Raw genomic sequence first — 16,950 nt, 5'->3', positions numbered from 1 at the left:
TTCTTACTTAAAAACTTTTTTGAAAAAATTACAAAAATAATGTTTTCTTACAGAAAAATCAGTAACTAGAACTAAGTAGAAAAAGAAAATCACACACAACTCCACCAATCACGGAGAGACCTAGTTAACGCCCTGGTGTTTACGAGTCCACCCTTTTCTGCCTCTCTCCATACATTAGTTATAAAAATTGGGATCATATGGTACATAGTGTATTGTGATTCGTCTCCTCGACTGCTTAATAACCTTCACATAGTTTCATGTCATCCTGCAATTCTTGATGACTGGGTAAATGTAGTAAGTATATAAATGACTTTATTCAAGGGCACGGTAGGCAGAAATACATTTTTTTTTCTTATAAATTTAATAGAGTACATCCGCCATCCCCAAAGCTGTTCTCGGAAAAAAAACCTAAGTGACCTCTGACCAGGAGAGTTTCAGGGTGTGCGTGTGCAACACGTGCAGAGTCTTGCCGCTAGTTCCCGCCAGCAGAATCGCAGCCGAACCTCATAGTGCGCCACGGTCTTCTCGCTGGCACCACACCTGGCGTCCCACAGGGCCTGAATACTGGTCGGGCAAAGCGCTTTGCAGACTCAAGGGCCGCATTCCAAGAGATGCTGCGTCTCCCCCACCCCAACCCAATCTCCCTTACACAGCGGAGCTCGAATTCTGGGGAGCCGGGGTCGCCCAGCGCCCCCCTCTTCCTGCGACTTCTCGGCAGGCATGTCGCCCTCCCTCGCGGACCCTCCTAGCACTCGGCCGCTGGAGGCAGACCCAGGAGAGGCCCGCAGGCGTCCGCACTGGCCCAGTCCTGGTGCCGCGCCGGGCCGCGGACGAACCGGAGCCGCGCGGGGCCGAGCCGTCCCCCAGTGATGACGCGCTTCCTGCCCTCCCTGCGCTCGCGGGCCGTGCGCTCGCGCTCGCCCTCGGCTCTTGTTCCGCGCCCGGAGCCAGCGGCGGCGGCAGTGTCTGAAGCAGCTGCGGGAGCGGAGCGGTCGCCGGGCGCGCTGGGGGACGCCGGCTGCACTCCCGGGCAGGCGCTCTGCAATGAGACAGTAAATGCATCCCCCGGTAAGGCGCACGGCTCACTTGGGTTTTCCTTCTACTCCAGCTGCATGCACATTGCATGAATTTCTCGTCTCTTTTCCCTCCCGACTGAAGGAAAATGTGGGTGGTTTTTTCCTTCCTTTTGCATCTCGTGAGTGATGCCAATGCAGAAAAAAACGCGCAAAGCTTCCAGATTTGATGTTCTAGGAGGGCTTTCTGCAGGAAAATAAAAATGAAATAAAATAAATGCACCTGTCTATTGCACATGTATGTTTCACTGCACTCGACCCAGGCGCAGCGGTTTGCAAACAGCCTCGCAGCCGGCGCCCGAGAGCCGATTCCTGACCGTGGGCAGCCGGTCCCCTCCGGAGCTCCCGCTGGGTTTCCGGTAACTGGGCTTTGAAGAGCGGCCTCGCCTGTTTGGAGTGTCCCCTCAGCCCCGGCCGGGCCCCCGCGCCAGGAGAGTTGGCGTGGGCAGAGCGGCTTCATTCCAGCACTTGCTGCCCCGACTCCAGCGCCACTTTGCAAACAAGTCTCCTGCCGAGGCTTCGGGCAAAGACAGCTCGCTGGTGCCGAGCCTCTTCCCCAGTCCTGGACTCCCATACCTGCCTATTCCACGTCTCCCCCTTACTTGGCAATTTCGCCACCAGCAAACTGCTGGCCGCTGAGGGACAGGGGCAGCGCCTGGCCGAGAGCGAGAGCAGGATTTGGATTCAGTGCCGCTGAATGTGGATGCAGTGTCTCACTGGACGAGCGACGCGCTCTCCTTCTTTGGCCCCATGAGCTGAAATTTCAAGTCCACTGGGAACCGGGGGTCCTGGAGACTGGCATTTCGGGATTCCCCGAGGGGACCGAGGAACGACGTTCGAGGGCGCCATATTTTCAGTGGGTCTTGGCTGCGGAGGGGAGGGGGCGAACAGTTTCTGGGCCCGGGAGATAGCGCGGCGCCCCTGCAGGAGAGGCAGGAGCGGTTTTCGCCGGGAAAGTTTGGCACCGAGGTCGGCGTGGAGGCGACCGCGCAGGACGAACACAGCAGCTGTCCCCGCAAGGGCGCGCGGGCTGCAGCGCGTCGCCAGGCCGGCTTGGGTTGAGGGCCCGAGTCGCCGTCAGGGACAGCGCGCTCGGCTCGCCTCCTTCCCCTACCCTACCCAGACAGAGTGTTTGGGCTCGTTTGGGCTCGGAGCCTCAAGGAACACGCCCCTCTCCCCGCCACCCCCGCTGCCCGGCGCTCGGCGGGAGCCGTGCGCTTGGCGGCGTCCCCCGGCCGGGCGCCGGGTGCAGAGCTTTCCCCCGGCGCCTGGGTTCGCCGGGGCGCCCCGCAGGCGCTGGACCTCACTCCCTGCGGGAGAAGAGGCGCCCCGGTTCTCGGTTCAGGGCCGAGGGCCTGGCTTATGATCGCCCCCGGGCCGCAGACCAGCCTGAGCCTCCTAACCGCCTTTTTGGCTAAGGCGGCGACAGCATCAGCGCCCGCGGCTGCGTGCTCTGCTGTCGCCGCGATGCCAGCTTGTGCTGGCGAGGTAAGGGGGCGTTTCCAGAAGTTAGGTGTTCGGGTGATGCGGGGGGGGGGGGGGGGGGGGGACTTGGATTTTTGCTGCCCGTGAGGAGCCGAGGTGACTTGGGGAAGGGAGTTGATTCAGAACCTCTGTGTCTTCTGGTGAAAATTCACCTCCGGTTATTTCCAGAAGGTGAGGGAGGAATGAGCTGAATTGTTGTTGTCCAAGACACAGCTAAAGACAGGAGGGTAGTGATGAGGTCCTGGAGAAGTCGACCTCCAAACTCCAAGCACCCTGACGCTCTAAGTACCACTTACTTTGGCGTCTAAGAGTACCTGGGTGTGCTGAGTTGGGGCATTCGTCAGGTTGCGCGCTGTCTTCCTTTCTCTAGAGCTCTGAGTGGCGACTTATCAGGAGTGAGTGGTAGAGGAATCTTTACATTTGAAATAGACACTGATTTTTGCGAAGGGGTAGAGGAAGGGCATGTTTGCTGACCTGCAATCAACTGAATGCAGGAACGTGCCAGCCTTTCTCCTTTGCTTGTTACTGAAATGATGCCGTAGTATTTAAGGTCAAGTCAGCACTTTGGGGCTTCCTTAAGGGAGAGGCTTCACGGGATCACAGAAACGGAGACCGCGCTTGGAGGGAGGGAAGGAGGGAAAGCTTTTTATCTCCAAGATATGTCCCGCGTGATGTCAGGGATTACGCTCCTCCTCCGTTAGGTGCCTTCGCTGTGAATGTCAGCCATTCTTTGCTGATTTGGGATAGTTATACAAAAAACGAGGAGGGGCCCTGGATGTGACAAGTAGCCTAGAGAGAGAAGGAAAACCTGCACGGGTGCCATTTTTTTTTCATTGAGCCCAGAGCCCAAAGTACATTTATCTAAAATTAGCATTAATGCATTAATTTAGGAGAGAAATCACTTTAGGATGGAGAAATCACAGAGAGCCTCCATCCATTTTGTAAAGTTCCCCCTTGAATCACAGAAACACAGGGCTCCTCAGATCCTGGAAGTCGCTCATTTTCCTCTGCCTGTGTACTACTCTTTTTGGCATTGATGTTGTGCTTCTCCCTCTCCAGGGAAAGTGAACTTTTTCATTTGACCCTGTTGAATGAGTACTGGGCATGTTCTTTACCAGGCAGAGGGGTATGGGTGTCTTGAATTTACCTACTGCTAAATTTGCTTGTTCAGGATTTTTTTTTCAAACACTTCCCTAGAGTATTTTTAAATGAAGTCAAGTTTTACAAAGAGGGGTGGGGGTTTGTTTATGTGTGCGCGTGCGCGTTATTTTTCTCACCCAGTTTCTGTCTTTTCTGTCTCCAAACTATACCGATCCCCCCAGTCTTCCACCCCTCCTCCCCAGAGTAGCATTAGTTCTCAGGAGCAGTTAAAGATGGTTACAGGTGGTGAACAATATAAATTTTTAACAACTGTGCTTAAAAATAATCTATACACCTACAGGTATGTTTACTTACTTGGCATTGTGCATTATTAAAAAAATACATGTCATTCTTAATGCATATGTTAAACATATAATAAAAATTAATTTTAAAAAGGGGAAGTTTTCTCATTGAAGCAGAAATAGAAAAGTTTTACTGTAAACCTTTTAATCTTCATTCCCAAGTTTTCTATCATAATATATAATTTAAAATTTTTTAATTCAATTCATTTAAACTAAAAAATTCACCCATATCCCACCCCACCCCCACATCTTGCTAGTACCAATTTGTTCTCTATGAACTTTTAAAAAAAATTCACATATAAGAAAAAAATCATACGGTATTTGTCTTTCTCTCTCTGATTTACTTCATTAAGCATAATGCCCTTGAAGTCCATCCGTGTTGTCACAAATGGCAAGATTTCTTCTTTTATGGCTGAATAATATCCCATTGTATACAGGGGTGAGCAAAAGTAGGTTTACAGTCGTGAGTACATGAAACAGGTCATTTTTTAAAAAGATTTTACTTATTTTTAGAGAGAGGGGAAGGGAGGGAGAAAACATCGATGTTAGAAAAACATCCATCAGTTACCTCCTGTAAGTGCCCCGGCCAGGGGACTGAACCGCAACCCAGGCATGTGTCCTGACCAGGAATTGAACTGGTGAACCTTTGCTTTGTGGAAGGATGCCCAATCAACTAAGCCACATCAGTCAGGACCACAGAGTTTATTCTTGTATATTTATTTGTTAATTATTTATTATTATTGTTAACCTGCTTTTGCCCACCTCTGTATATATACCACAATTTTATGTATATAATTTTCAACGATAGCTGAAACACAGTACCACATCGGTTTCAGGTATACAACAGAGCGACCAGACATGTCCATACCTTATGACGTGGTAACACTGACACGTCTAGCGTCCATCTGGCGTCACACACAGCCATCACAATACTATTGAACATACGCCCCCATGCTCTACGTCACACCCCCATGATTGGCAGTTTGACATCTCAGCCCCTTCCCCTTCCAGACCAATTCTCCCAACCCCCCTCCCCTCTGGCAACCATCAAAAATGTTCTCTGCGTCTATGAGTTTGTTTCTTGTTTGTTTGTGTATTTTGTTCTTTAAATTCCACATATAAGTGAAATCAAATAGCATTTGTTTTTCTCTGTTGGTCCCATTTCACTTAGCATTATACCCTCTAGGTCTATCCATGTTGTTGCAGATGGCAAGATTTCATTCTGTCTTTTATGGCTGAACAATATTTCACTGTATATATGCACAACATCCAAGTTGCTGGATACCAAAGTTGCTTCCATATCTTGACCATTGCAAACAATGCTGCAGTGAACATAGGGGTGCATATGTCTTTTTGAAATAATGTTTTGTGTTTCTTCAGATAAATGCCCAGAGTGGAATTCCTGGGTCATATGGTAGTTCTATTTTCAGCTCTTTGAGGAACCTCCATACTGTTCTTCATGATGGCTGCACCAATTCACAATCCCACCAACAGTGTATGGGGGCTTCCCTCTTCTTACATCCTCACCAACACTTGTCTGTTGACTTGTTGATGACAGCCACTCTGACAGGTGTGAGGTGACATGCCACCATGGTTTTAATTTGCACCTACGTGATGACCAGCGATGCTGAGCATATTTTCATGTGTCAATTGGCTATCTGTATGTCCTCTCTGGGGAAATGTCCATCCAGGTCATCTGCCCATTCTTCAGTAGGACTGTTTGTTTTTTTTTGGTGTTAATTATATGAGTTCTTTTGTATTTTGGGTATTAACCCCATATCAGATACATTGTTGGTGAATATCTTCTCTCATTCAGTCTTTTTGTTTTGTTATTTCCTTTGCTGTGCAAAAAAAAATTTTTAAAGAATTTCCTTTTTAAATCCTCACCTGAGGATATGTTTTTTAGTTTATTTTAGAGAGAGGAAGGGGGCAGTAGAGGGGTGGGGGGAGAGAGAGAGAGAGAGAAGAGAGAGGGAGACAGAGAAACATAAATGTGAGAGAGAAACATTGACTGGTTGCTTTCACGTCCTTACTGGGGATTGAACCCATAACCTTTTTGTTATATGGGAGGATGCTTTAACCAACTGAGCCACCTGGCCAGCGCTGTACAAAGGTTTTTAGTTTGATATAGTTCCATTTGTTTTCTTTTTTTTTCCCACTTGCCTGAGGAGACAGATCCAAAAAAATATTACTGAGAGCAACATCAAAGGCTCCACTGCCCATGTTTTCTTCCAGGAGTTTTATGGCCTCAGGTCCTACATCCAAGTCTTTCATCCATCTTCAGTTTACCCATGCATATGGTTCAAAGAAGTGATCCAGCTTTACTCCTCTGCATTTGTCCAGTTTTCCCAACACCATTTGTTGAGACTGTCTTTACCCTACTGTATATTTCTGCCTCCTCTATTATAGAAAAATTGACCATATACGTGTGGGTTCATTTCTGGGTTCTCTATTCTGTTCCCTTGATCCATGCGTCTGTTTACATGCCAGTAGCATGCTGCCTCAACCACTACAGCCCTGCAGTATAGTTTGACATCAGGCAGGGTGACACTTCCCACTCTGTTCTTCCCTCCCAAGATAGCTCCGGCCATTGAGGGTCTTCTGCAGCTCCATATAAACCTAGGGTTGTTTGTTTTAGTTCCATGAAAAATGTTATTGGTACCCTGATAGGGATTACACTGGACCTGCAGATTGCCCTTCTAAAGAGCAGTATGGATCCTTTAACAGTGCTAATTATTCCTATCCACTGGCACACTACATCACTTATTTGTGTCTTCTTCAATTTCTGTGCTCAATGTCCTGTAGTTTTTCAAGTTATAGTAAAACTACACTTTTACCTCCTTGGTTAAATTTATTCCTAGGTATTTTATTTTTTGATGCAATTATAAATGGGGTTGTTTTCTTACTTTCTCTCTCTGATAGTTCTCTATTGGTGTATAAAAATGCAACCGATTTCTGATTACTAATTTTGTATCTTACTACTGTACTGAATTCATTCATCAGTTCTAGCAGTTTTTTGGCAGAGTCTTTAGGATTTTCTCTATGTACCATATCATTGGCAAACAATGACAGTTCTACTTCTCGCATTCCAATTTAGATGCCATTTATTTTTTTGTCTTGACTGATTGTTGTGGTGAGGTCTTCCAGTACTAAGTTGAATGAATAAAAGTGGTGAAAGTAAACATCTCTGTCTTGTTCCTGATACTTGGTGCTGAAAGGCTGAAAGTATTTAGTATTATGTTAGCTGTGGGCTTATTATATATGGCCTTTACTGTGTTGAGGTATATTCCCTCTATACCTGCATTGTTGAGAGGTTATTTTTAATCATAAATGGACATTGAATTTTGTCAACTGCTTTGTTTTTTGCATCTATCAAGATGATCATATTTTTATCCTTCATTTTGTTAACGTGGTGTATCACATTGACTCATTTGTGGACATTGAGCTGTTCTGTATCTCTAGAGTAAATCCTACTTGATCATGGTATATGACCCTTTTAATATATTGCTGAATTTTGTTTGCTAATATTTTGTTGAGGATTTTTACCTCTGTGTTCATCGGGGATTGGTCTATAATGTGTGAGAGTGTATGTGTGTGTGTGTGTGATCCTTATCTGGTTCTGGTATCAGTGTAACGCTGGCTTCATAAAATGTGTTTAGAAGAGTTCGAGAAGGATTATTATTCATTCCTTTTTAATGTTTGGTAGAATTCACCAGTGAAGTCATTTGGTCGTAGACTTTTGGTTTGGGAGTTTTTTGATTATGGAGTCAGTCCCTTTGCTAGTAATCAAACTGTTCAGATTTTCTGTTTCATCATGATTCAGTCTTGTCAGGTTGTATGTTTCTAGGAATTGATCCATTTCTTCTAGGTTATCCAGTTTGTTGTTATACAGTTGTTCATAGTGGCCTCTTATGCTCCTTTGTAACAGAGCTGTTATAATTGATACCTATTTTTTCATGCCTTTCTTAACAAAATGTTATAAATTATGCTTTCTTGCCTGATTGTTATAAATTCGTGGCTTGATCAAAGCTCCTACATTTTTTTTTCTATTAAGAAGATCTTGTAACTTCAAAAAGTTAGAAAGTGTCTGTGTGTTTTGGAGAGTTGCCTGTCTACACACCAGACGGTGTGGTGTGTGGTGCCATGTATGTGACATGCCCAGGCTTTTGGGACAGCATCTAAAACTTGTGATTTGTGATGTTATTGCTTCAGAACTTTTGAGTCATAATGTTTGCTTGAAGATTTGGGTGGTGTTTGGCCTATACAGGAAGTACTAAAAAAGTGATAAATAATTCAGTTATTTTTATTGGTTACAAAAAATGTTAAGGACAAGAAGGAAAACTTAATAAGCAGGGCCAGAATTACAGCTTAACATAACCTACCGGTGCCTTTTTAATTACAGTACTTTCCCCCAGAACTTTTTAATCCTATTACTTTTATACTTAATGAGGAGACTAGTTAAAACATAAGCCAAACAGAACTATTACAAGTAATGGGGATAAATGGTGGGTATAACCAGATGTTTTGCTTAAAATTAAAAGAGTTAAGAATTTCTGAACTCTGTCAAACTTGCCCTGCAGGCCCTCCAGAAAGGTTACAAAAAAAAAAAAAAAAAAAAAAATCTTGGAGGCGGGGTGGAGATAAAAAGCAGAAAAAGAAACAAAATACTTAAAGAAGGCTTCTCCTGTCCATTGATCATCCTAACACCCCTGGGATTAGCGGCAGGTGCCATTTGAATGACAACTGGTGGACAAGTCTGGGTACAAAATGTTTTGGTTATGGGAGCCTTTATTTATGTGCCATTCTGAACTATGAATTAAGGCTGGGCTCATTTGCCACCCATTTCACAGTGGTTTTCAGAAGCAGCGCCAAGACTATGGTTTTGTTTTTCTCTTAACTAATAATTTAATTTCAGCCAAAGTGATGCTGTTCTGAATATGTAGAACAAATAATGAATATATTTCCTTTTTACTCATTTAGCTGCAACCTTCGCAAAATTCTGTATGTTGGCTATTCACTTATTCAGCAGTTGTTTTTGAGGGTTTATCATGTATTTGATGCTAAGAAGACATTCCCTGCCTTCACCCCACACACTGAGTTTTTAGGAGGTGACAGTATTTGTACTTTATGTTTCTAATAGCTGCGGTGTGTGCGTGTGTAGGGTGGAGGGTGTATGATTAAATAGCACTTGAACAACAACATAATAGATGAGCAGAGGATGTAAATGGGCAGTTTCCAAAGAAGAGATGCCAATGGCCCATAAATGTGAAAAGATTCTCAACTTCCATAATGGTCAGGGAATTGCAAATTAAAAAACGAAGAGATATTCCTTTTCTGTCCATCCAGTTGATTCACAGTGTAAAGGCTGGTAGCATCCTCTGTTGGATGTGTCAGGGGCAACTCTCTTGACTCTTGGTGGGAATATGAATTGCTGCATAATTTAAGGAAAGAAGACAGTTTCTGTGAAAGTTCGGGGCATGCATGCCATATGACCCAACAATCCCGTACTTGGAGTCCTGTCTTACAGAGATTAAAAAAAAAATTAGTATGTAAGGATCTGTGTGTGAGGATGTTTATCACAGGACTATTAGAGTAAATAAACTAGAAGCAACAGGAATATTAGTAGGATGAATAAAATAGAGTATACACCTCAAATGGTTTTTTTGCTCAAACATACTGGCTTTTCTATATGAAAACATTTAAAAATGTTACTTGGTTAATGAATAGTAACTCATCTGGAAACATTTTGGAAACAAAAGCTGGGCAATATCACACTCGCTTTTCCCCAGTGTCTGCAATGATCTCTTATCTCTTTGTTAATTATATTATAAAATCTTGAGATTTCCCAACTTTGAGTGAAATTCTTCAGTGTAAAGGATGGCTTTCAGTGTAAAGGATGGCTTACCTCATTCCCCCTGGATAGTAGTGAACCGAAAAGATCACAAAAGCTCTTAGCCGGGGCTCTCCTTGTCCTTGACCTTCCCTGATCCCACGCGGAGGGAAGACCAGCGGCGGCCCCAGGAGGGGACGTCTCCTGGCCAGCGGCAGCATCTCCTCAGACCCGGCTTTCCTCTCCGAGGCCTGGACAGGTGCTGTTTAATGGCTGCGCTGGCATTTGAACCAGGTCTCCTTTCACACTACCCCTAGCAGAGCTGATTGCTCTGCCTGTGCCACTTTCAGACCTGCCTCATGTGACTTTTGGAACGAGATAAAATTGGAGTTCTTGGCAGTTACTGCTAAAACCAAACTTTCAAAAGCAGTGGGACCTCCATCCATATTTTAAAAAGTACATACTGCATGACTCTATGAATGCTGGTGGAAGAGCCATTGGAAGCCAGGACTCTACTGCACAATTTGAAAACGGTGGTTTAGATCCACAAGCTTGAATGCATCCAAAAGACCTGGAGGGCTTGTTAAAACCCAGACTGTTGAGTCAGAGTTTCAGATTCTCTGAGTCTTAGGTGGGGTCTGATAATTGGCATTTTTAATAAGTTTTCAGGTCCTGCTGATGTTGCTGGTCCTGGACCACACTTTGAGAACCACTGGTTTCGAGAAACAGCTTCCTTTGCTTTGCAGCTCTGGGTTCTTGTCCAGCGCTCTGCCCTATCATGGCTGAAAGTTAGAATGCCAGTCAAGGCAAGATAACTCAATTTCACCCAGCCGGGGAAGAATAAATGTTTGGCTTATTATTACTTAACCGTTGCCTCTATCTCTTGTAGGTATTTGTGGACTTAGTGATGTTTTATAGATAGATGTATGTGTTTAATCAATAGTGGAAGTCAGAGTTCATGGGTATTGTTTTAAATATTCCGTAATGGAGTCCCATGGGAAAGTGGAGAGGACTGTTAGAGATTCTCTGGTTCCTGTTTTTTGTTTGGCTTTTTTGCTTTTTCATCATACATGCATACATATGTAAACCTTGATGTCATTGATTTCCTTTAATAAAAAGTTGGCTACATGTGAAGAGTATTGTGAAGAAAATGGTGACCAGATGATAAATGTTTAAATTGTTTGTAATCTGATCGTTGGTGCATTTTTTTTTTTTGAGGAGATTAAGTGCAATTGCCATTAATTTCAACAAGTGTTTATTACAGTGTGGCCAGAGGGGACACATTTCTAATAATGCTTACCAGTGACACGTAAGCACTCGTTTCCCCTCGGGGCTCATCACTTGTGCAGATGTCCTTGAAAAGCTCGGGTGACCCACAGCTCAAGAACAAGATACTCCCTAAAAGGCTCCCCTCTCTACTAGTGGATCCCTTAATACCAAAATTCCTTAGCAAATAAACACGTGTTCTGTTTTTAGCTACTTACTCTCAGTGCCTTTTATTTTCTAATGATTTCACATATTATAAACAAAGCAAAATTGGTAATAGTAACGAGGTGTATGAAAAGTGCAGTGGGAGGAACGTTTCCGTGGAGGAGGTCACGCGTAAGCCCGGCCCGGTGGGATGGGTCTCTTCTGCAAGTTTCTCCATCCTGGCTGCCCGTTGCGGTCACCTGGGGATTCTCATTTAGTTGGTTTGAGTGGGCCTTGGTGGGTAAGTTCCCCAGGTAATTCTAGTGTGTAGCCAGGGTGGAGAATCCTCTGGGTCACTTTGCTTCATTCTCTGAAGATTTTGTTCATGTGGCCCACAGCCAGCATTTTTGGTGACTTTTGAATAGATTGTCCACCCAACTCAGTCTCTTGAGCAACTCTCTTTCAGTTAGCTTTTTCTCTACTTCAGCTGTTCCTCTCATGGTTATCGCTAGACAACTGGTTCTCAGCATTTTTGTCATCAGGAGTATATTTGGCAATGTTTAGAAATATTTTTGTCTGTTACAACTTGAGGAGAAGAAGGGGTGCTGCTGGCATTTAGTGAGTAGAGAGGCCAGGGATTCTGGTAGACACCCTGCCATGCACATGAGAGCCCCCTCTACAAGGAATTATGTGGTCTAAAATGCCAGCAGAGCCAGGTTGAGAAAGATTGCCTTAGTGTCCTTGAAGTTTTATTTAACCTCAGTTTACAGGAGAAATACATACTATGCGATGACCCGATACAGACATACATATGCAACTAAAATAGGTTTCCCCAAACAATATTTACCTTTACTAGGTAAAATATACTCATACTTTTTATTGTTTCATTAAAAAAAATTGCTACTCATGACCCACAAAATTGACTTCACTACCTACTAAACTTGCAGCCCTTCATTTAAAAAACATGGTTGTAGGCCAATAACCGTATCTCCACCAAAACTTTGCCGAGCATTCTAGGCTGACCCGCACCTTTTCTCTTTCATCTTGTTCCCTTTGGCACCCACTCCCACCTGGCCTTCCCCCTCGCAGAGCCTCTGACCCGGTGACCCTTCCACTTCTTCTGTGTCCGTCATCCACCCCTCCGCTGTCCTCATCACGCCCCCTGCCCCCCGAGCTGAGGTACTTGCATACACTGTCACCTCTTTTTACCCTTCTCCCTTCATCTCACTTTCTTGAAAAACACCCCACCTTCTGCCCCAGGCCGATGAACCTGGCTGGAGAAAACACGCAGCCACCTGTATCGTTTTGCTTTTGATTTATGACCGCAGACCTCAAGGGGAACTCTTGGCACGGCTGGGTCCACTGTGTTTCTGTCCCCACCGCACTCTCAGCTGATGACTTGGCTTATTTCACTGAGAACAGGAAGCAATTAGAAACTGGCTTCATCATCTTCTCATGCTAAATCTGGAAGCCTACTGGTACCTTACATACATGTGCATTGTAACCGCATGGGCACTGCGCCCTGTGCTCCGTTGGCGTGCAAGGCTTTCGCTCGTGCATGGACCTCCTTTCCCTTCTGCTCCTCAGTGTTCCCCTCTGCTGGATGATCCCTATGAGAAACATACTGCGGTTGCTCATCTTAAGGAAAACAGCAGCAGCAGCAGTAACAACACACTCTTGACCCTGTGTTCCAGTCAGCCGTTCCCCCATTCTTGTACTCTTCCTTCCAGTACATATTCCTGAAAGAATTGGCCTACCCTCTGCTCCATTTCCTCCCCTCTCATTCTGTCTGGAAGCACTCCAGTTTAGCTTCTGCCCCACCCCTTCACCAAAGCCGCACATCTTTAGGTACCCGTGATATCCGGGCGGCCCACTCTTAATTGTCATCTTCGGCAGCCTCTCAGCAGCAGTTAGCTAGCTGACTGCTCTCTCTTGGGTACACTTTCTTCACAGGCCACAGTCCCCCCCCCCCAAGTTCTCCTTGTGTGCCCTGGCCCCTCCCACTCCAGCTCTCTTGCTGGACCTCTTCCTCTGAGCTTCTGCAGGTTGGAGGTGCTCTTTTGCATGTCACTTTGTGTAGGAGGCAGCCTCAGTGTCACCTCCGCAGAGGTTTCCCCGACATCCCTTAGCTCCTGTTCTCAGCCTCTTCCTATTTTGTTTTCATATCCTTTATCATTCCCTGATATCACATAAGTGATTCATTTATTGTCTGTTTCATGCCACTAGAATATAAGCTTCACGAGAGAAACCATGTCTGGCACTGCGTCCCCAAGTGTCCAGAACAATGGCTGGCACATAGGTGCTCCAGAAAAAAATTTTAACGAGTAATCGATGACAGAAACTTGCTGGTTACAGCGGTTAGCATTGGATGAGGAAAGGTAAAACTTGCCCAGATTCAAGCTAAGGAAGAGAGAATTATGTTGAGGTGGAGAAGCAGGGTCTCATGGCAGCAATATTTTTCAGGTCATGTATTGAGAATTAGGGGTTCAAGTATTGAATGAGTGAAGTGCATCCTTGCTAAATACTTGTTGAGTGATAAAAGGCACCTGCAGAGGACAGAAAGAGGGAAACAAATGGTTGTCTCTCTGTTTTTATCTCTAAAGAGGGCACTTAAGCGGTGTGCTTGGTAACTTTTGTCACTGGGTTGAAGATGGTAAATTCACTTGTCTGAAGTGTTTGTCATCAACCTCAATGTTCTGGTGAATTGTTTTGGTGCATCACTTGTCCCCAGAATCCACTTGACTGCACAGAGAGACGTCTCCTTTTTCTCCTGTGGTGGAGTGAATTCCTGCAGATGGGTGGGGATGTTCCATGGTTCTTTCAGCACGGCTCTCAAGCAGCAAGGTTAGAGCCCAAAGCTTTGTGTGCTTAAATGAACACTCCTTTCTTTGTCTGTTTACATTGCTTCAAGGCAGCCCATTTAATTACTTGACACTGGTCTAGGACCTAGTTTAATGTAAGTGAAGATATTTCCTGAGTGTGGCCCAAGGTCATGTATGGCAAATCTTCAGGGGGAGTGTGGATTGTTCCTGGGTTTGAGAGATTACATGAAGAGTACTTTAAGAGGCTTAATTTTCTCCTTGAAGGGCTCTCTGTTGGGCTTAGCACCTGTCACTCCTGGGCCCTCCCCCACGGGGTTAAAGGAGCTCTCCCGGTGGTTAAGATATGAGGGAGGTCAGCATGAGGTGCAGCCACAAAGCAGTTGGGTTTAGTACATCCAAGAAGAAAGGGTAGGTGTCTTTGTGGGACATCTAAAAATGATTTGAGTGAAGTCTATTTTTTAAAAAGGGATGCCTGAAAAGCTCTAGGTCAGCCTTTCCCTTGGACAGGGAGGGAACTGTGGCCCAGAAGGATGAGACTTGCTGGGGCTGCTTGGCAACGCTGGCACTGGAATCCATGTTCCTGACGCCCACTGGCGCTTTCTTGTCTTGAGTTGTCCAGTTGGACCCTGACCTTGATTCACGGTTGTGGTTCTTGGCCCTGCGTGTGCATCAGAATTGAGAGGAAGGCTCCTTAAAAATGCTGGTTCCTAAACCCCACCTGACTCACTGAATTGGAATCTCTGAGAGTGGGACCTGGGCACCCCATTTATTTATTTATTTCCTTCCTTCCTTCCTTCCTTCCTTCCTTCCTTCCTTCCTTCCTTCCTTCCTTCCTTCCTTCCTAGGGAGGCTGCTAGGACAGGTGGTCCAAGAAAAGCGTTTGTAGCGGGTAATGGTAGCCAAGGCACTGGGGACAGTCACCCTGCAGGGGAAATGTCTGCTGGCTTTGCACGCTGGACAGACGTGGCTCCTTTCTGAGGCAGTAGAGCCGTCTCAACGGGGTCAGTCCACTCCTTGCTCTCCCACACCCCTTCTGGGCCCTGAATAGGACCCCGTAGGGCTCCAGCTTCAATGAGTAAGAAAAGGGCTTTTTATTTCTTTGGGGCATTTTCCCCTTGTGTTTTGTCCTCCTTCAGCGAAGAATGAAAGCAGCATTCAGTTTAAGAAAACCATCTCCTTGAGGGTTTTTATGGGTCCTCTTGATAAGGGTCCCTGGCTGTCCTTGCCGGCAGTGGCTCCCCAGCTCTCAGAGCAGCTGGAAGCTAGAGTGCAACTGGGAGCGCTGCTCTGACGGAGGAGAAGGGGGAGTGAATTGGCTGCGCAGGGATAGGTTCAGATAATTTTGTAAGTAAGGTAAATCACTTGCTGGTGAACCAGCAGATGTTTTGGATCTCTGATTTTGTGACCGTTGCTACAGTTTCAAGACTGCAGAGCAGACCCTGTGGTGATGCCCTGGGCCGCCCCCATCCCCAGCTGGCTCTCTGATGCACCCGGCAAGTACTTTGTCCCGAGCTTTATGGACGTATCTGGTGAAAACAATAGAGGAAGCTCTGTGGAATCTGAGAAGCATCAGGTGGCCAAGTATCCCTCACAAAGGAAACCAGAGAAGAACGCTTTGTGCTTTAATTGGAAACTGACAGATTGCTTGAGTTCGTTAGGGCCGCTGTAACACAGTATCACAAACTGATGGCTTAAACAACAGAAATTCATTGTCTTCCTTCTGGAAGCTAGAAGTCGGAGACCAAGGTTTCCGCAGAGCTGGTTCCTTCTGAGGGCTGCGAGGGAAGGAAGCATCTGTGCTGGGCCTCCCTCCTTGGCTTGTTGCTAGCTGGCCGTCTTCTCCCGATGCCTGTCTGTTTCTCTGTCCAAATTCCCCCTTTTTATAAGGACAGCAGTCCTAATGAATTAGGGCCCACGTTAATGTTCTCATTTTAACTTGACTATCTCTGTAAAGATCCCATTTCCAAATAAGGTCACATTCTGGGAATCTTAGAACTCCAGCATATCGTTTCCGAGGGGACACAATTCAAGGAATAACACAGATTGTCGAACTGACTTGTGTCTCAGAATCTGAATCTGACGTGGAATGCTTGTTAGTGAAGTTACCTTTTTAGGCTAAGGGGAGCCTGGTCAGTAAGAGTTGAGGGATTCTTCACCTGCCTGTTTTATGGGCCTGTACGTGGCACTTTGCATTAGACTAGGGCGCTGCATTTATATTGCTATTGTAACAATCCAGTGAAGCAGGTATTAGTTCTACTTTGGGCAAGCTGAGGTATATACCAAGGTTTACACACTGAATACTGGGGAAGTTTGACTCAAGCTCAGATTTTCTACTCCATAGTATAGGTTTCTCCCCAAACACCAGTGATCCTCACACCTTGGTATGCATAAGAATCTCCTTATCCATGCGGGTTTGGGAGGCTGTCCTACTGAATCAGAAGCGGCGGTTGCGACCAAGGAATCTGTATTTTCATTGTTTCCCTGGAGATTTTGATGTACTCTAAAACGTGAGAACTATGTACTCTAGCTTGGGCATAATAGTTAAGGGGGGAACCGCCCCCCCGCCCCCAAGCTCCCATTTGATTTTTTTGTTGGATGGTTTGGCCGCAAGGTCGCTGGAGGCATCACAGGAAGGTGCTCCCTGGAATTGGTCAGGGGCCCCTTGGAGCCCAAGGGGATCACCTTCTGATGCTGTATCCCTGCCACTGTCCTGATGGGCAGGGCCTGAGCCCTTGGCCGCCCAGGCTGTGCTAACCGTCCCTCAGCTACTGGAAAACGGATCTGGCTTCAAGTTTCCTTGTTACACAGCTGCACCTTGCGTCACGGGGGGGAGGTGGCGGCGTGGGGGTGGTGAGTTGAGGTGGTGTGGTAATGAACATTACTTGCGT

At 45.9% G+C, this 16,950-nt stretch overlaps 1 protein-coding gene across 1 annotated transcript in view; it reads left to right on the top strand.

Moving 5' to 3' along the window:
* Nucleotides 1–938: 938 nt before the first annotated feature.
* The window catches only part of TLN2 (talin 2), a 401,255-nt gene continuing 385,243 nt past the window's right edge, over nt 939–16,950 (top strand). Inside the window, exon 1 of the mRNA XM_054565330.1 lies at nt 939–1,068. The gene's annotated coding sequence lies outside the window, so the exon portion shown is untranslated. The remainder of the gene's footprint in view (nt 1,069–16,950) is intronic.

The sequence above is a fragment of the Pteronotus mesoamericanus genome, unplaced genomic scaffold (genome assembly GCF_021234165.1).
Source record: "Pteronotus mesoamericanus isolate MK-2021 breed Mesoamerican mustached bat unplaced genomic scaffold, CSHL_Meso_final contig_164, whole genome shotgun sequence".
Lineage (NCBI taxonomy): Eukaryota > Metazoa > Chordata > Mammalia > Chiroptera > Mormoopidae > Pteronotus > Pteronotus mesoamericanus.
The sequence above is the reverse complement of the archived record's forward strand: the minus strand, read 5'-3'. Positions and strand labels throughout refer to the sequence as shown.